Source organism: Lissotriton helveticus, chromosome 10 (assembly GCF_964261635.1).
Source record: "Lissotriton helveticus chromosome 10, aLisHel1.1, whole genome shotgun sequence".
NCBI classification, from domain to species: Eukaryota; Metazoa; Chordata; class Amphibia; order Caudata; family Salamandridae; genus Lissotriton; species Lissotriton helveticus.
The window spans coordinates 493,873,887-493,895,603 of NC_136071.1; the positions used below are offsets into that span (position 1 = coordinate 493,873,887).

A 21,717-nucleotide genomic window follows, 5' to 3' on the forward strand; every position below is an offset into this window, starting at 1 on the left:
CTAGAATGCTGCAACATTCCGTGCTTATTTTCCAAATTCGACTATTACATACTCGGAAAATGAAATGAAACCCCTTGAAAAGAAATAGTAGGACTGCGCCATCCTTTGGAAAATTGGATTTAATAGCTAGAAGAACAACACAGGTTATTTTTCTTCTGATGACTGAGCCACCTAGACTTTTACTACGGCTCTCTGAACCAACCAAGACCCAATTTTTCACCGAGCTTCCTCTCCGCTGTGTTTTCGAGTCTTAAAGCCACAGAAGCTCACCTGAGACCGGTTTTGTGTGTCTTTTGCAAGCAGCTCCTCTCGTTGCACTTCCTCCATCCAGCCTTTCAGCTGTTTCACGAGACGGTCACGTAGACGTGGGCTCTGCACCTCGACTGACCCGCTCCTTCGGGTTAAAACCACAACGAACTCCTTAAGGAACTTTCTGGAAAACAAAAGGTAGGATAACAGTTTATAATGTTAACGAACCAACTATAAGTTTTACAGTGTGTTTAATAAATTCCATAAGTATCGATAACATTGTTCCATTTGCTGTGCTTTGTCATTGTGGCTGTTATTCAATATGATAAAAACGAACAAATGTAACGGGAAGTGTGGTCGTTTTTGGTTTGTAAAGTAGTGGTATATTGAAATGAGACAGTGTGACGCCTGTCATCGATGAGTAAACTAAATGTGCTTCCTTTATGCTTTATAAAGAGGATAACATTTCTTTCCATAAATCCCCACACTAAAATATTGTGGATTTTCAGTGGCAGAAAGGCCACGGAAGGGAAGTTGAATCGTTTGGATTGTAAGTCACAATAGTGATGTCAGCAAAACCTGCAACAATAGCGACTCCTCAGTATCGACTACCACCTTTTAGTCAAGGGAAGTACAGGTAGGGAAGAGTAGATTTACTATTCTTAGATCCACATCTAATTAGTGTGATGATATTGTGGAAATAGCTATTGTGGATTCGATATTGTGGAATGTCAATATTTCAACCACAATATTCTGCCCCTCCCCCCACCGAATTGACCTCAATTACATTTTATGATATTGTATTAGCCAGAAGAGGGCATCCTGGAAAGATCAAGGTCAGGCACAGACTCCAAGCTAGTTTCCTTTTGGTGATGACGTCATTCACCCATCCTTAGGGCATTTTTTTTACAGTGTCAAAGACATTAAAATGGAGAGAGGACGGCAGATGTGTATCCACCCTCAAGACAGAGTTGAGCACGCCATGATTAAGAATATACCCAGAAAGTAATTTCATCATATCTCAGCAAGGTGTAGACACAGGTGCCCTGCATCCCTAACTAAATATTACACTTTCTAACTTGGACCACTTTTATTTAATATTATCTTCACACGTACTTGGACTCTTGGGAGCTTATTTTACAAACGTACATTTTCATGTGTAAATGTTCTCATGTGTACATCTATACTGCACCAAGTAGTAACTTTACAATTTTTGCTCTTCATAATTACCGAGTAAAAAGTTAAAATTCAGCACAGATTTACATGTCTTACAAGACTTAATAGTGTAAAGTGGCTAACCATAACTTTTCACATATATGCAGAGGTCTCTGCCACCAGCACTGGAATCTCCCTATCGTAAATTAAAGAAAATGCATTAAAATTGATTAAAATAAAATTATTAATGTGAAAACAGCTGCATATATTTATTTTAAATCCAGAAGTAATAAAATACATTACTACAGCACATTGACTCAAATGTGTATTAAATAATAAAATACTTAACATATATGTATTTAATTTAAAAATAATATTCCAAAAGAATAAACTGAACAAATCCCACCAACATTCACATTTTTATTTGATATGTATGGAAATGTATTAAAGGTATCCTTAGAATGATTGTTAAAAACGAAGAATTATTTAAAAATGCTTAAAGCTTTTAGAGTTTATTAAACTGTTAATAGTAATGTAAATGTTAACTTCTTTTTAAAATAAAAATATAATGATTTATTAAATATAGGTATTTTTCACATTAAACAAAATGAATATACTTTTTTAACAGTTGCAACTATTTAATTTATTTTAAGAATCTTTCTTAAGGGGTGGTGTTTTAAGTCTCTGCCTCCATTGTTATTTTTAAGAGTGTGTATTAGTGTCTGTGAGTGGCCATGTGCGGTGCAGGACTTACTCAAAGTCTAGGTGATTGAGTACATTTACAACCGGTTTGGGACCTTTCGGTTGTAATAACTTTAAAACTGCAGTTTGTGAACAACAATGGGCTAACTCTTTTGTGGGTAGATGTTTTGTGTTTACATGCCCCTCTGTAAACCCCTCCTAATCCCTCACTAAACCACTCCAATTTAAGTGTGGGTATTCCCCATTATCCAGTCATTCCCCACTGCTCCTTTGACATTTAATGCTAAAATGTGGCAGAGACTACAAAACAGAAAAAGTACGAGTATCGGAAGCAGGTGTATCCAGGCGAAGGTTTGTGAATTTTGCAGCACATGAGTAATACTACAATAGTACAACTAAACATACTACAAAATGCGGTTTGTGAATAGGCTCCATTGTGCGGTAGTGGCCCTATTTTGATTTGCAGATTTTGGGATTTTACAACAAAGACTATATAGAGAGGGAATCTTAAACATTTCCTTCGTACTACTGGGTCCAGGTGAGACGATTTGTAATTTGTGGGTATTGCCAGGTGGTATTTTGTTAAGGGTTTCGGGTTTTGGAAACTTCCACCTTACCAATTTAGGTTTATGTTATGGCTTGTTTATGCAAATTGAATTTCAGTGGGGGTTCTCGTTTTATGACCCTCCATTTAACCTGTTTCAGATAAGATGTGATACATGTCACATATTCTGATGGGTCTTTTATGAGTAACAGGAAACTTTACTACTCAACAGGCAAGGTGGAGATTTGAAAGTTTCTGAAGGGAAATTAATCGTACTTGTTCTTCTGTTAGAGTACGGTATAAAACTCTCAGGTCAGGGGAGTTGAAAACATTCCAATAGATTGTTCAGGCTCCATCTAACCAGTTTGGTGTGCCTTGTCCCTTGTCCCTTGGTTTGGACTCTGCTTTAGCATCTGAGTGAGGTAATCCTGCTGCAATTTTAGTACCCATACCCTGTATCCCTGGTTTCTGGTTTTACCTCTCTCACCACTCCCATTTCCCTGCTTAATTTGCTCCTCCAAAATCGAAGGATTTAGGTTTCCTCAGGAATTTCTTGCTTTGGCTCCTTGTCACTAATAGCAACTAGTGGTGTCAGGAGGTGTTCCTGAACCTAGCAATTAAATGGTTGTTATTCTTCGGTATACCTCTAGCAAGAGTCTTTTTGTCTAGGCCCAAATAGCTTTCGAATATGACCAGTTACCAGTGCATGATGGAGAGGTGTAGGATATGGGTTTCAGGGGATGATTTTGAATGAGGAGAAATGAGTACAAGTAGTAAGAGCAGGTGTTTATAATATGTTCGTCGGAGTTACCACATATGTGCAATTTGCAGATCACCATATCACTCTAAACCATTTTCACGGTCTGAAACTTATCATGGACTGCAAAAAATGTAGAAATGAACAATTGTGACAGCATAAAACGGAAGAAAAGAGGACCCTACAAATCACTTCATGGAAGATTTAATAAAAAATAATACAACGCAATGCAGCAACCAAAGTAACTGCAGTGTGTTGTGCTGTGGGGTGGGGTTGAGAGCAGCGTGTTGAGATATTTAAGAAATATGGCCTGCTGTTGCTCTCTTCCATGCTTGCACACAAACAGGCAGCCTAGCATCACACGCACACCTTTGCACCATAGTGGAAAGATGTGATCATGCTGTCTAGCACAGGTTTTGTATTGGAAAGGTACTTGGAACCTCATGGCTCACACTTGTCAGATAATACTTCAACCAAGGAGCTACTCCCTCCGGCAAAATGTAAGGCTGTCTGATTGGTTGAACTTTCTGAAAAGTCCATTTACATTCCACGTGCAGGCCTGGCCTCATGCTCAAGGTTAATGTCTGTTCCTTACTAATCAAATTACCCACTGGAGCAACCTGGATTTATTCCTGTTTTGACTATCAGCCATCTCAAGAGCCTGTGATCTGTGTGGACTGTAAAGGTGGTCCCAAACTAGATGGGACAGAACCATTTCAATGCCCTCACAATTCTGGCACCTTCAAGATTGGTACTCTTCACTGACCCTTTTAGTGCTGCTCTAGTGCCTACTGATAATTTACTGTCCAGTGATAGATAGACCACAATACAAATGTAATTTTCTGCACCATTTGGATAATATGCTTTCTTTGAGGTTGTCTGACCCCTATATGTCTCCGGCATTGTTTACAAAGTGACGCCAGGGTCAATATCAACAGAGGGTAACTTCAGGTGTCTAAAAGAAGCTCAAAGAATGGCACTGATAGAGACTTACATTCTTCTGCTGGAATATGAGGTTGGAGAAACGTTGAACTCCCTCTACAGAGCCATTGTTTTTAGTCTCATGAAGCATGTTTGAGAGAGTTGTTCTTTATGGATGTGGCTCCACTGGCTTTTTGGATAAAGGCCAATCATGTTGCAGTGCCCAGGGCTTGCTCACACCATCAATCTGCCAATGGAAGGCTCTGGGATTAATACTGAAGCACTTCTACACAGACCCCCACCTAGCTGGTCTTTTAATACTAACACTCCCCCAGACCCCCACCTAGCTGGTCTTTTTATCAACTGCCATTCAGCAGTCAAGCATGCCGCTGATATCGCTGACCTCATCCTGAGCAAAAAACTAGACCTAGCTATACTAACTGAATCCTGGCTCAATGAATACTCCTCTCCCTCCCTCCCAACTACAACATCGCCAGGCTGGACAGACATTCCAACAAGAAAGGAGGAGGCATTGCCTGCATCTACCGATCCTCCCTGCTTGTCACAGAACTCTGGGCGAACTCCACTGACTCCTGCGAATACCTCGCACTCTCCATTTGCAGCAACTCATTACACCTTTGTAACTTGCATATCTTTTACCACCCTCCAGGGTCTAACGACTCTTTCACTGATCACCTCTTGGAAATCATCACAACTAAGATTTCCTCCAATGCCACAGAGATTTTCCTGGGTGATTTCAACCTGCACTGGAATGACACCAAAGATCCCCATGTCAATGCCATCAAAGACCTCATAACTGACCAAGCCCTAACTCAAGCCTGCACTCTACCAACCCACTCTAAAGAGGCCATCCTTGACTGGATCATTTCTAAGGAATCCTCAGTCAAGCTTATCTCTATAGACCCACGTGACTGGTCTGACCATCACTCCATCTCTTTCACTTTGGACCCACAAGAGAAAGACGTCGCAACCGGGAATTCCCAAGTGCTGGACCAGAGGCACCAAGAACCTTGACCTTATGAAACTAGAGGCTTCCTGCAAATCTGACCTCCCCCCCTCTCACATTTCCTCGGTCAGCGACCTCAATGAACATTACGTTTCATCCATCTCAAACATTCTGGACGACCTTGCCCCTCTAAAACTAAAAAGAACACAAATTAAAGACAGAAATCCCTGGTTCACTAGCTCCCTCAACATGGAGAGAAGATCCCTACAGCAATCGGAAAGACTCTGGAGACAACACCCCTCGGCAACGCATCTAAAACTTCTCCGCCAGGCAAGAAAGGCCTACAACAAGCACATCCTCAATTTCAAAATAGAATACTTCAGATCGGAATTGGGGAACTCCAAGAATAGACCTCGCAAGCTCTTTGAACTGGTCAAACTCCAATCTAATAAACTGGCTAAAACACCGAAGGAATTCCCAAAATCCCTATCGTCAGAGGAATTCTCCTCTTGTTTTGCTGATAAAACCACGGCATTAGGAATTGAACTCAGTACCGCCACTTACACCCATCTCCCTCCTGAGCTGCCCCCTTTTTCTGCACCACCCCCTCTGGCCCCACCTAAAAACAAAGCCCGCTGGACTGACTTCGAATTCTATAACGAAGATTCCTTCCTCAAAATCCTTTCTACCTTAAACCCAAATAACCACTTTAATGACCCGCTACCCTCAAACTTCTTCGTTGCCGCCTCCCAATCCATCGTTCCCTGTTGGACTGCAATGATCAATGCCTCTCTCCAGCAGGGTTCGATTCCGGACCCTTTGAAAACCGTCCAAGTCCTCCCTATCCTGAAAAAAACATCACTGGATTCAGCCTCCCCTGACAATTTCAGACCTATCTCCAATATCCCGCTGTTAGCCAAAGTATTGGAGAAGTGTGTACAACTGCAACTAAGTCAGCACATCAACAACTTCCACCTACTTGACGACTTCCAATCAGGACTCAGACCAGGGAACAACACTGAACTACTATACTCCACATCGTGGATGATGCCCTTTTAGCCCTAGACCAAGGCAAAACCTGCCTTCTAATCCTCCTTGATCTATCCTCTGCCTTCGACACGGTCAACCATGAAAAACTACTTGAACGTCTCAAACGCAGGATGGGTCTGGATGGCGTGGTCCTAGAATGGCTCCCAAAGATTCCTGATCAACGGCAATCTATCTGCACCCTCCCCGGTCACGGTTGGAGTCCCCCAAGGTTCAACCCTGTCCCCCACCCTCTTTAATCTTTACTTAGAGCCACTCACCAAAGTTCTTCGTACCGCCAACATCTGTATGCGGACGATGCTCAAATTTACATCAATATCTCTTCGCTCGAGGAGATCCTCTCCCTGAATAAGACCCTGAAACTGACTGTCCAATGGCTTGCCAATAACCAACTTGAAGTAATCCAGTAGTCAGGATAGCTTGTAAGAATTAGTTTATTCTCATCAGACAGCTTGTACATCCACAGTGTCCTCAAGCCAAAGTCTCTCTGACCAACCCCTGCTGTTAGAACACTCAGAGACATGTAAACCATAACAATTCTATAAGTGCGTTCTAACTGGGAATACTACACACCTTCCCCATTTAAAAAAAAAAAATCCATAAATAAAAAAACGATAATAAGGACCCAACAAAAAAACTAATGTACAAAATCACGTAATTTAACAGGAGTATGTTTGATGCGAGAACTTTTCCTCAATAAAGTGCTATTAAGCCCTACAGCATTATTTACATAGTCATTGTCAGAAATAGAACAAGAAATAGGAACACGAATATCACTAGCCTTCATAGGATTAGACACGTTAGTGTCAATACTTTGTGATTCACATCCAAAAGTGTCCAACATTGCAGAATAACTTTCATTATCCTCATAGGACCTTGGAGAACAAACTTGAGGAGTCGTTTTAGATTCCACAAAGTTGCATAAAGAAATACGTCTAAAGTTCCATATTTTACCATCCTCTACTCTTACTGCCTTGCTGAATACCTCCACTACTTTGCAAGGGTCAGACCATTTAGCCCATTTGTTACCACGAAACCTACCAAACTTGACTCGTACAAAATCTCCCACCTTGATTCTTGAACTATGATTACTTTTTCGTGTAGAATTGCTTCTCATTTTTTCCTGATACCTTGAAACTCTCTCTGGAACCTTAGAGGAATCAGAGGAACTAGAGGATATTTTAACTTTCATCCACCAAGGTAAAAGTTTCGAACCTGGTTTCCTACCTCGTAACATTTCAAAAGGAGATAGACCAGTGACCGAATTGGGAGAAGTACGGTAAGACAACAAAGTTGCACGCAGCGCCTTTTTCCAATCCATGTTACTTTTAACAGCCAATTGAATCGACTCTTTAATGACTGTATTGAAGCGTTCTATTTGACCATTGGCCTGAGGGTTGTAATTAGACACTCTTTTTTGTATTATGCCAAATCTTTCAACAAATAAACCAAATTCTTTACTAATAAACTGAGGACCATTGTCCAAAACAATTTCAGCAGGAACGCCCTCTCTACAAAAAATCTCATCCAAAAATTCAACAACCTGTGTAGATGTTATTCTTTCAACAACTTTGAACTCCGGCCATTTGGAATAGTAATCAATCAATACCAAACCGAACACTTCCTTGTTAATAAACAAATTAAGTGGACCAATAATGTCAATACTGAGTTTTTTCCAAGGACTCGAAACAAATTCAACAGGAGAGATACTAACATCCAAAGGTTTCACAGATTTATCACTCTTCGCACAAGGAGAACAAGAACTGACTCATTTGTTAACCATCCTATCGACACCTGGCCACCAGTAGAATTCTCTAATGCATCTTTTGGTGCTGGACATCCCCATATGCCCTTCATGAGCCATGGAAACAATTTTTTCTCTTAACTTGAATGGAGGTACTATTTTATCACCTCTAGTCACACAACCATAGTCAAACATAAGTTCATCTTTTATATTATAAAATGATGCTATTTCACCAGATAGCTTCCTTTCCTCAGGCCAACCATTCTGCATGAATTCTACAACATCCGATAAACTGCTGTCCTCGCTCATGGCTACTCTCCATTCAGCTTCAGAAATGACACCAGACCCACTTTTGAAATACTCACCATTTACATCGTCAATAGAAAATACTACATCAGAATCACTACAAATGTTGCTCACCACACAATTGTCCGGCAAAGGTAATCTTGACATGCAATCATCATGAACGTTTAAACGACCTGGAACATACTCAATTGCATATTGAAATTCCTGCAATTTAGCAGCTAAACGTGCCAAACGAGCAGTCAGGGTCCGACCACCGCCAGCTGCCAACATGTTAATTAATGGCTTGTGGTCGGTTCTTAAACAAAATTTCGTGCCCCACAAAAATTGTCTAAAATGCCCAAGTGCAAGCTAACAATTCTTTTTCGATGGTAGAGTAATAGTATTCAGCACCCCTAAGCGTTCTAGATGCATAAGAAACTACATACTCCTCACCCATATTCTTTTGCATCAATACAGAACCTAATCCAACATTGCATGCATCAACAACTACTATGCAATCTTTTCCAATCTCAAATGGTCTTAGGAAAGGAGCATTAACAATTTCTTTCTTAAGGAGTTCAAAGGCAAATTGTTGTTCTCTGTTCCAGACAAATTTTTCATTTTTCTTTAACAACAATCTCAATGAATGAACTTTTGAGGCATAATCTTTTACAAATTTGCTGTAGAATTCAGTGAGACCTAAAAATGATACAAGTTGTTCTTTTGTGGATGGAGCTGGAGCATTAGATATGCTCTGTATGTGATTACATTTAGGGTTGATACCTTGTGAGAAAATTTCATGACCCAGATATTCCACACTACTTTGTCTGAATTTACACTTTGAACATTTTAGAGTTAACCTTTTCCTGTACACATTGCAACACTTTTTCCAAATTTTTATCATGGTCCTCAAAATCCTTGCCAAAAATCAAAATATCATCCTGGAAGGCAATAGCACTAGTACAACCTTCCAGAACTTCCTTCATGAGTCTTTGGAAAACTGAGGCCGCACTTGTAAGCCCGAATGGCATGCGACGAAACTGAAACATACCCTCAGGAGTGATGAAAGTTGTTAAAAATGTAGACTTTTCATGTAAAACTACTTGGTGGTAAGCACTAGCTAAATCAATGGTGGAGAAAACACAAGCACCCGCCAGTGTAGAAATTAGTTCGTGAATGTGTGGTAACGGATGTCTATCAATCCAGATTTCCTTATTCAAACTGTGAAGGTCACACATAAACGAAGCTCCCCATTACTTTTAAGGGATAAAACTACTGGCGAAACCCAGGGAGAAGATTCAGTAGGTTCAATTACGTTTTTAGCTACTAAATCAGACAGAATCACTTTCAATTTATCATGATAAGCTAATGGCACATTTCTGACTCTATGTCTAATGGGAATAGCGCCCTCCTTTAGAATTATTCTGTGCTGAAAATTAGTAAATTCATCTAAATTGTCAGTAAAAATAGAAGGAAACTTGTTTCTTATTTTTACTGTGAACTCATTATCCTCACCAGGTACAACATACACCGGGGGTGATGCATTAGGATCAGGTTTGATGCCTAATTCTTGTTGGTGAGGCCAACCAAGAATAGACGCACCTTTGGTTGAAATATATACTTTTCCTTTAGTTTTCCTATTTTCGAATTCAATTTCAGACCACATAAAACCATCAAGATCGATTTTATAACCAGAGTAGCCACCAGGCTGAACATCTGGTGGTAATAGTTTTGCTGTACACCAGAATTTGTCAAATATATCTCTGCCAATGATGCTGTACCAAGCACATGAGTCAATAAACATAGACATTTCCTTCCCATCTATCAAAATCTTATCACTGGGAAAACCTTTACATCTAGTGTCCTCAATACATAGTAAACTATTAATTTCAGAAACTTGTTCGCGACTTTCTTCCTCCTCGAACGTCACAAAATTTTCTTTCTGTGAGGATCTACACATTTTGCTGAAATTACCAGATCTCTTGCATTTAATGAATATTTTGTTCCAAGCAGGACAACCCCTATAGCTCCCTACGTGATCAGTCCCACCACACCTGTAACACACTACTTGGCTTTTCTTCCCAAGAAACCTGTTATCTTTTCCAAAATTCTCCTTTTTAGTAAAAAATAAAAGGAGATTTCTTAAAATTGTGAAAATATTTTACTATAGATACTTCAGGGACTATTTCTTTGCTCTTTGTGTCTTTATCTCTAATTTTGCTTACAAAAATTTCGGATTGTTCTATTCCTTTTGCGATATTCAATACTGCACTAAGTGAAGACTCTGTCCCCATCCATAAACGTTCTTGAATCTTTTTACTTTTTGTCTTCATCATAATCTGGTCTCTTAATATCTGTTCAAAATTAATAGTTTCAAATGAACATGACTCAGCTAAAGTGCGTAGTGCAGCTATGTAGTTTTCAATGGACTCATCTTCCTTCTGAGCACGCGAATAAAACTTAAATCTCTCCATTACCGTATTAATTTTCCTACCGAACCTAATACTCATTTGTTTAATAACTATCTCAAACACAATAAAATCACCACCACCTTCTATGGCAGGCACATTTTCTAATTCTTTTAAACCTGCCCCCTAAACAATTTTTCAATAGTACCAATTTCCTTTTGGGAGAACAACCATCTTCTTCAATAACATCCACGTAGGCTAAAAACATGGGATACCAGAGATCCCATTCCATTTTGGGCTCTCCTGCTATTGGTAGAAAATGTGGTGGAGTATTAATGTTGTTAGACATTTTTTAACTGTATATATACTGTAAATATAAACACCAGCAATATTAAATCAGTACAAATATAAATACTAAAAATAAAATAACGAACTAAAATAATAAATGTAGTCACCGATGTCCGTAGCATGAAGTTTTTCTTTAAATCAATACTAGTAGTTCAGTTCACACACAAGGTTTCCAATGCAGGAACAATACTGGCTTAAAAGTAAAGTAAAATTCTTTCACTACGAAGAAAATCGGCACATCATTTACTAAACACCGATAAAATCGACAAAATAAGATGGCCGCCGTACGTCTGACATCACATTGAACGTAGCGTCATGACGCGATGCTGAATTTGCTGATTAGCGTCATGAACAGCAAGAGAAGAAACATGTTTGCGGCGCGCTCTGGAATCAGGTAACGATTTTGAAAAATGCACTGTAGTTTCCTTTATACACGCTAACCATCCAATTCCAAGTACTTTCAAAATACCAAGAAAAATTATCTTTGGAACGCAGTACGGGCAAATGATGTATTCCTTAAAGCTGCAATAAATGTCTCTGCGCTCAAATTCACACACAGCGCAAAGAGGTGTTGATAAGCTTCATTGTTTTGAGTTCAAGAAACTTTCAAAATTAAAAAAAATATTCAGATGTAGTAGAACTCCCGCTGGTGCAGTCCAAACACATACACATTAATCAGCCGCAGGTGCAGTCGACACACAATTAAATACCTTTTAAACGAGTGAACGCTGTCTGGAAACAAAATGAATAAAATGAAATTCTTCAAGATGGGTTCTTCTTAATAGTTCCCGATTGTCGCCAAATTATGAAGTAATCCAGTAGTCAGGATAGCTTGCAAGAATTAGTTTATTCTCATCAGACAGCTTGTACATCCACAGTGTCCTGAAGCCAGTCTCTCTGACCAACCCCTGCTGTTAGAACACTCAGATATATGTAAACCATAACAATTCTATAAGTGTGTTCTAACTGGGAATATTACACAACTCAAACTTAACGCAAAGAAAACTGAATTTCTCCTAATTTCCCTTTCAAAAGCCAATCCGGAGATTCAGATGTGGATCAAGGCCATCACAGCCCTGAACTGCCCGCCGACTGTTGTGGACTCTGCTGAATCCCTGGGCATAATCCTCGACTGTAACCTGAACATGCAAGATCACATTAACTCGATGGCTAAAGCTGCCAATTTCCACCTGAGCAACCTTTGGAAGCTGAAACCTTTCATAGACGCTCCAGACTTAAAAATGGCAGTACAAGCACTAGTCATCTCTAGACTGGAATATGGTTGTTCCACCCTTACAGGATTACCCAAGATCTCCTTAGCACCCCTAAAAGCCTGTCTCAACGCGGCTGCAAGACTACTCACAGGTACCAGGAAATTTGACCACTTCTCCCCGCACATGAAAGCGGCATGCATTACACATAAAGCTCTTTACACAAACTCCCCTGCTTATCTAGCACGGAAACTAGTGGTATCTGGAGGAAGCAGGAACTCCAGATCCGATAGCAACTTCTTACTCCAGCCTGCCTTCTTTAAAAAAAAAAGAAGCTACAATAGGGCCTTCACCGGAGCAGCACCAAGAATATGGAACTCCTTCCCACCCGCTATCAGAAGAATCCCTTCTCTAGCACGGTTCAAAAAAGAGGCCAAAACCTTTCTCATGGGTAAATTCCTCATCTAAGGCCTGCCCTCATCCACCGATGAATCTAAGTCTATTGCCTCTCACCCAGATCACCATTCTCTCCGCCAAGAATACGAGGGACCTTTGTTTTTACTGTCACTAACAGCGATTTGAACCTTCTCCTGTATGTCCCTCTCTCCCTTTGTTCTTAACACCACACCCCTAGCCATCCTATCTGTTGATTATGTATTTTTATGCACTTTAAACTTTGTTTTTGTTCACCACTGTACCTTGTAAAGCGCTCTGATACCCTCACGGGTCAAGTTCGGGCTCTATAAAACACACACAAAAAAACACAAGAGAAAGTGAGACAGCGCTGTGCATTGTTGCATGGACATAAATCAACGACCTCTACATAAATCAGTCAGAAAATGTAGAGGACATGTGATCACCACTAAAGCAGTTAAAGGAGTTTATGTTGAAGTACTGGTCAGCAATGGGTAACCTTCTTCTATATTTGGAGGGACTCGAGAGGTTCCACAAGATCCATGCTTTCACATTACATACAGTACTGGCGGATTAATCTGTCTCTACAAGGTATTTTTGAGTATGCTTACATCACTCTTTAGTGTACATTTCAGAATATTGAGCTCATTCAGGATTCTATGTTCATTTACATATTTGCAGTGCAATTGTTATGCCATCATCTGAATTTTACAAATATTTACAGAACAAACTTTCTGCTCTGTCCTAGCTTAAAAGGCCTGGACTTGGGATCTGTGCCCCTTGTAGAAACAGTGAGACACACATGTGACTTCTTCTATTAGATGCTTTCAAATGTTTTTTTCTAGGTCAGATGTCATATGATGTCTTTTCTAGGTCAGATGGAGGATGATATCTAGAATCATGCTAATGGCTGTGTCATACAATTCCTCCTAATTCAATAAGACCAAGCATTTGAGCAAAATAAGCATCAAAACTACAGGGGCTAAGTCAATTCATACCATCAGAATATATTGACTTCATTCCTGGCTAGCTCACAGAGCGCAATCTGGACCCCTACACCTCACAGGGTATCTGAAGGTATCTGCAACCTAAGAACATGACAACCCTAATTCCCTCAAGGATATGGTGGAAACAAATCTACCATTTAGTTGTTATCTCAGGCATGCCCAAAGGGAGACACAAGAAGAATACAAATTGGCATTTCAAACATTTTTGATGAAATTGGGTTCCTGTGTAATGTACGTGTCCTCCAATGATTAGTAGAAGGAAACAGAGCATTGTAACCAGCATTACAATAATGGTGAAAAAAGATGAATATTTCAACTATTATAATTATTGTTTTGATTATATGAATACATATTTATTGTATTCATACTTAGCACTACCTATCCTAGACAACAAAGGGTGAATGTGGGTCTGCCAGATACCTTGCAGTGGTCTAACTTCCCATTTACCTGTGTGTGTGTTTCATCTAGAATCTAGTCGGGTATAGAACATGCTACAGTCCCTCGTAGGATAGTGATTATATTCAGCTGGGCTAGAGTTCAGATCCTGGTGTCATTGTTGAATTTACCCATTCAGACCTGTCTCAGAATATACACCAATATGCAAGGGCAGTTTACAGAGTGTATTTAGGGGCCAGATGTACAACCATGGAAATAGCACCACGCAAATTGCCAGTTTTTTGCGACTTGCAATTTGTGAGTCGCTATTTCCAATGTACAACAGTTTATTACACTGTTAGCAATTCCCAATGGGGTCGCAAATAGAGAGGCTCATGAATATTAATGAGCCTCTCGCGCCTTGCATCGCATTTTGCGATGCAGGGCACGGAATGAAATTCATTTTAATAATTTAATTGTTTACTTACCTGCAATCATTCAGATTCCGGTGTTTATCACCCCCCACCCTGCCCTCGCCGCCCCACCTGCCTGCCCCACCGCAACTCCCTCCACAGGCCGCGGCTGCCTGGGACCACTGCCTGCCCTTAAAAAATATTTCCCCAGCATTTGCAAAGGGGAAGGGGTCCCCTAGGGACCCCATCCTTTTTGCGACCCTATTACCATCCTCTTGGTGGCAATTTGCGAGTGTTTTACGCCCGCAATTGCAGACGCAAAACATTCTTACATAGGGTTGCGCTCGCTATTAGGAAGGGAGCGCCCCTTCCTAATAGCAAGTCTCAAAACCCTACTTTGCGAGTCGCAAAACATTGCGAGTCGCAAAATAGAGTTTGTACATTTCCCATGCTGTTTTTGCATGCGCAAATGGGTTAGCAAATCCGTTTGCGCATGCAAAAATGGTCGTACTTCTGGGCCAAAGTACTTAGGCAAAATGTACAATAGTATGATAATGTGCCTACGAAGAAATGTAATTATAAGAAAACACTTTCTGAATACACTATTGCATGCAAGCAAAATGTGCTAAAAGTCACAATCTAATAACATGCCATTTTTAAATGTGAACATGTTAAAATGGGAGCGTTTGTGCACAGGCCCTATTAACCTCATGACAGCTGGTACAATCACATGGGTGAAAATATTAGTACTGAAGATCTTTTGTAAACAGTTCTGACAGTCAATTTGAAAATGCATCACTTCTGAACTATATATACACTGTTTTACACACTGGATAAGTTATATAAGATGGGAGGCATGAGTGATGTTCACTGCCTCCTTGCTGCATTGATAAGGGAGATGCAGTAATATGATCACAGTGTATTCCTCTTTTTGTGTGTCCATTGATTTAGGAAAATGTGTTTGTGACTCAGGCTTTCCAACTGTAAAATTCCTTTTCACATTCACTAAAACTCTTTTTACGAGTCGGAAAAGTCTTTTGAACTCGTGAATTGGTTTTGCCACCCTTACCGATTTGCAAACAATAGGAGGCATAAAGTAGGTGTACTACTCCTCTTTGTGAATTGCAAACAGATGTGTCAATGTATATTTTATCTCAACAATTTTCACAAATCATTGAAAAGTTACCACCTCTAAAGTTGTCGTGGTAACTGATTTACTAAGGGAAAGGTATTCCTTTAGGACAGCTCCCAATTCGGAATCTTGTTGGATGGGAGCAGGCATTCATCCAGTGCACAGCTGCTTACTGCCCCGATGTGTTCCAGAAACGTACACATTTTTTTTACTTAAAAAGGAGCACCTGTCACCTTAACACACACATGCTGTTTTTAAAGTAAAAAAAAATCTGTTTGTGAATTCTTGAAGATCACCATATCTTCATTTACAGCCCTTCGAACAGGGTGGCAAAATGTGACCTTCTTAGTCAACATTCACTATGCAGTTATTTTTGTGATTTGTTGGGACATAGGTTTGCATCACAAATTAATTACATCCCTCTTCTCAAACAAGTCGTTGGGCAGTTTGCACATCCCTGGTTTGAAAATGGGGATAATACATCAGGGGCCAGATGAACAAACATTCCATTTTGTCAGACACTGTTTGCGATTCCTAATGGGGTCGCACATTGCATGCCTCATTAATATTCATGAGGCAGGTGCAATTTGTGGCTCCTTTGGGAAATGGCTAGCACTCCCAGGGATGGGGGCCTGCTGGGGTCAGCATCTACCATGCCTGTGACTGCTCTTAAATAAAGCAGTGGCATATTAGCAAGGAATTGCTATATTTATTGCAAAACTCGCTTAGCGCGTTAATTGTTATTGTTGCCTATCGCTGGATATGTTAGCGGAGAAAACATGCTATTAGCAATGTGTATCTCCATTGTGCAAATATATCCAGCGATAGCGGCGAAATGCATGAATATCGCTTGAAATCCAGCGATATTCACGCATTAACGCCAATGGGGACTTAACTTGACAATCAACCTTCCATTGAAGAAACAGGCAAGCCATGTTTTAGCAGGCGTTAGATTCTAGCAATAATTGCGCTTAGCGTGATTTTTTCATCGCTTCGCCTGCCTTGCTAATAGGCGATAGCTGTGTTATCGACTGCTTTCAGTCGCTAACAGTTTGGGTACGCCCACTTTGCATGTCATTAGCGATAAATATCGCTGACATGCAAAGCGGGACCCAAACCGGACTGTTGTTAGCGGCACCTTGCTGATAAGTGCAGCTAAAGCGGCGATATTGCCCTTGCTAATATGCCCCGCAGTTTTATTAATGCAGCCCATTTTCCTTAAAGGAAAATGGAATGCATTTAAAAAATAAAAAGACAACTTTTCAGTTTAATTTTATAAGGGCAGGCAGTGGTCCCTGGGGCCACTGCTTGCTCGTAAAAAATATTTTGGCACCCATTCACAAAAGGAAAGGGGTGTCCTAGGGACCCCTTCCTGTTTGGGAGTGGCTTACCACGTACTCAAAGTAGATGGTAAACTGCAAGTGTTTTGCAACTGAAAAGGCAGTCACAAAACAATGGTACATACCATTTGGACTTGCTATTTGGAGGTGACGCCCTTGGCACACCCCTTCCTAATAGCGAATTGCAAACCCAATTTTGTGAGTCAGTAATGGGTTACCAGCTCACAATATAAGGGTTTGTACATGGGCCAGACCAATTTTGTGGTCGCAAACGGGCCGAATTTCTGTTTTCGACCACAAAATATTGTCGTACATCTGGCCCAGATCCCTTGTCTTTAGAATTGTAGGTGGGTATGTACAAAATGGTGGTTTGTAAAGAAGTGCTATTGAACTACTGTGACTGCTCCTTAACGCACACCTTCATTTTATACTGAGATGATGTATACACCTGTTGTGGTAAAAGTCAATTTGATAGTTTTCAGAGAAGCCTGCCTTAAATCTATTAATGAGGCAAGATTGTGTTTGCAAATTATATAGAATGGCTACGCCTACTGGTCAGCCTATGAATACAGAGATGGAGGCCTTTGACAGACTGCCAACATCCCTTCCTGTGTTAGCAGAATTCCAATGTATTTTTTTAATTTACCAACTGTCCCAAAAAGTAGGGGTTCTTTGAATGGCATTGTGGGTGTCACAAATTTTCACTGAACGAATGAGTAAATAAAGTTTATTAGATAGAAATAACAAAAGTAAGATTACAGTAGTAAAAGCACAGAGAATAAATTATATAAATAGGTTAAGAGAACTAGGGAAAATGAGAGGACTCCTGTAATAATCGTCATCGTGGAATGCTATTTTAAAACATGACAGTAAGTATGGTATAAATATTTCATCAGTTTCCAAATTAAGTGGCTTTCTGTTGATGAAAAGCAGCACATGACTGCCTCTTGGACAGTTCTACAGTTGGTTTTGATGAAAGCAGTTAAAGTGTTTCTTTCTTAGATCTAATAGCTAGGGGCATAAACAAACAATGTTTTTTACAGCATCGTTCTGTGTGACCGCAGGCCCAACATGACTTAGGCTGTGTTCCAAGAGCCTTCAAACTGAGATTTCAGATTGTACATAGGGTGAAATCTCAGATATTGTTTTCCAGTCAGGTTCCGACTGTACAGACAGGTATGCAAATATTCTTAGATCCTGTAGGTGAAGAGCCTAGTTTCATGCTGCCGTACTCAGAAGTGATTAGTAAAGTTATGATGGAGTTTGATGTAAATAAATAAATTCCCTAAATAATGTGGAAAATTAAAATTCACACAAATGTGCAATGCACCACCGACACCAAGAAAGATTATGTCCATCCACTGTTGTTATTTTATAAATACTTTCTTTATTCTTCAAATTCAATAAAAGAAAACAGCCAGACAGCCGACGTGTTTCGTCCAACTGGTGTGGACTTCATCAAGGCTGTAATACATGAAACATATAGTGTATAATACAACATAAATTCCACAGATGGACATTGACATGTTGTATTCATTTCAGTTAGTAAGGTTAACACATGTTAGGTAGATTCCGTTATGAGTCAGTATATGAAATCACAACGCCTTTCAGAGATTATCGGGAAATGACGCTGAGAATGAATAACCTAACTTAACAGAAAAAATTACTTTCAAATGGAAAACATTGCTCCATAAATTGTTCTGATCTTTTGTACTCTATTGCATTTAACCATTTGTACATTGCTTTCCTGTCCCGTTGTGGGGCCCCTAATGCGCTTTATGAGTTGTCCAGTAAGTAGCTACATTGTTTATGGGTGACAGAGTGTTTGTTGAGGTGTGGCTTGTAGGTGATATCATACATTAGACTCAAAGTTGTGCTTCAAATGTTTTATGCCTCGATGCATCAGTGTCTTACGCACTGATTGGTATGCGTAAACAGTGTGAAGGACAGTTTTACAGGTTGCATCTGGAAACCAGTATGCTTAATTGCCTGAAAGTCTCTAAAGTCTGATTTTATGAATATCCAATCCTTTATTGCTTTTCTGGATTCTAGGCGACCTTTGGTGATCTTCAGTAATATCATATATCATGTATACATAACACCTATACCATATGTACAATTAAAAGCTGGGACCCACCAGACCAAGATAAACACATCTTTAGAAGAAATAAAGCAAAGAGTCCTCAACACCCTAAATTCATAAACATCAAGACAGCAATTAAATACCCCCCACGCATCTAAAAATTACCTAAAGTGACTAGTACCGGATAATCATCAAGAATACAAGTACATCAGTTAGTTCAACGGTACCTTTTTCCATTTGACCGATCTTGGCCTTATTACTACAGTACAAAACCCTTTACTTAGAGTTCGAAGTGCGATGCATTAAAGAGCCTAATTTTCTAAAGTGCAGACGTGCTAAAGTGTTAGAAATCTTGTAATACAGACAAGTTGTCAAAAAGCTTCTAAACCACTGCAAACCTTTTTGTTGCACCAACCCGTTTAGCATATGCTTCCTCGAATCTCCTTATTCTTGCCATTTTATTTACTCATTTAAGATAAGATGGAACCTCCTCCGACCTCCAATTTTGGAGAATTATTAAGCGTGCTACTGTAGAGCAAATTGATATATACATCTCTTTAGTTCTGGTCAGTTCTGACCTACCTTTGGAGACTCCAAAGAGAGCCACCTCTGTTTCGGGGTTGATCTTTTTTTTTAATTGACTGGCTCATTGCTAAAAAATTATGTTCCCAAAAGTTCTCAAGCTTCGGGCATGTAAAAAACGTATGGACCCAATCTCCCTCACCTTGGGAGAGGCATTAACAGCATTTATTGTCTACTTCGGATGACATTAGTTTAGTTTTTTCAGAGTATAATAGGCCAGCCATCGTGACAGGAAGGCCATCCTTTTAAAATTAGCCGCTCTTAGGGCCTTACTTCCTAGTTGGGCTATAGCCAGCCATTCCTGATGCGAGAAAACACAATTCGTCTCCCGGGTTATTTTTCCAAAAATTCATCCACCAAGGGAAGTGCCTTGTGTTTCATAAGTAAGAAATACCAATTTCCCACTCCCTTGACATTTACTTTGAATAGTGCATTAGCTAGGGGAGCTGGAGCCCTGCTTACCGGGAATATATATTTTATGATAAAATTTGTAATCTGTATATATTCTAAAAACCCTGGCTTCATTCGGCTCCCTACACTGCCCATTACTCCTTCCCAGGGAATCATTTTATTGCCAATGAGAAACTGGCCCAAATGCTCAAGGCCAATAGCTTTCCATATCTTAATATGACTTGAATGAATATGCAGGCCATACCCCCTACATTTATCCAGTTTCAGAAAGGCAAATCCGGAAACATTAGCTTGTTTAAACAATAATTGAAGTCGATTAGAATAGTCACGCACGGTCTTATAGCGCGACTTTTTCGGTAGTGTAGATGTTTTTAGAAATGCGGGGATTTGTGTGCCGGACTCAGCAATCATCTTCTTAAAAAAATATGTGTCCATCTGATTGTTCAGTTCCAGCAAGCGTGCCATGAGATCTAATAAAGCGGCTTCGTAGTATGTGTGAATGTTTGGTAGGGCTAAACCCCCCTGATTAGTCTCTAATTGTAGTATAGGCAATTTGACCCTAGCCGCCTTTTTGTTCCAAAAAAGTTCCCTAAAAATAGTGCTGATTTCCTTGAAATATTTAGTATTAATTTCTAAGGGTACATTGACAAACAAAAACATTAATAAAGGAAGAATTTACATTTTTAGGAGTGCAACATGCCCAATCAGTGTCAAGGGCAAAAAGGAACAATTATCCAATAAAGTTTTGATTTTAATTCGCCCAGCTGTATAGTTTAAATTGAATAATTGATCTATATGGCATGAGACATTTATGACCAGGTATCTGGTTGGCTCATCTTTCTGGTTCTGGGTTCTTAAAATCGTGGAGAGAACGTCACCATTCGAGTTAAGTAATAACACTTCCATTTTCTTTTGGTTTATCTTATAGCCTGCTATCTGTTCAAATTTGCGAAATTCTAAAAGGGCTTCTTCAACATTCTGTTTTTCCAGGGACAGGTACATGATTACTTTTGATATCCCTTGGCATGGAGCTCTGATAAGGGGGTTTCCACAAATTCTTACCGTAAGGGGTTCAATGAAAAAAGTAAATAAAAGAGGGGACATCGGGCACCCTTGTCTAGTACCACAATTTATTTCCACGGTCCCTATTACGTCTCCATTGACTATCACCCGAGCTTGAGCACCTTGGTAGATATTTTTTTACATGTTTAGCACTTGAGCTGGAAAACCAAATTTACCTAAACCAAAAAAAAGGGCATCCCAATTAACCAGGTCGAATGCTTTTTCAGCATCGACCATGGTAATGAGAGTAGGTATTTTATTACTTGTTACATAATCAAATGCTTGAATCAAAAATTGAGTATTTGTATAGACATGTATATCCCCGCAACAAACCCTGTTTGATCACAGTGGATAAGCACATGGGCAATCGGCATAAAGCGGTGTGCCCAGATTTTCACCAATATTTTAAAATCCGCATTGAGAAGACTAATCGGCCTGTATGAATTAATATCTTTTCCATTTTTCCCCTTTTTCACAAAACTAACCAATATAGATTCCTTAAAATCTGAGGGAAGACAACCTCCTTGGGTGATGTTATTGAAAAGATTTACCAAGAACAG

The 21,717-nt window shown here is 39.8% G+C and overlaps 1 long non-coding RNA gene across 1 annotated transcript in view; it reads left to right on the plus strand.

The window, feature by feature from the left end:
* The first annotated feature begins 217 nt into the window (after positions 1–217).
* The window catches only part of LOC144785348 (uncharacterized), a 163,452-nt gene continuing 141,952 nt past the window's right edge, over positions 218–21,717 (plus strand). The window contains exon 1 of the long non-coding RNA XR_013601834.1: positions 218–447. This is a non-coding gene — a long non-coding RNA (uncharacterized LOC144785348). The remainder of the gene's footprint in view (positions 448–21,717) is intronic.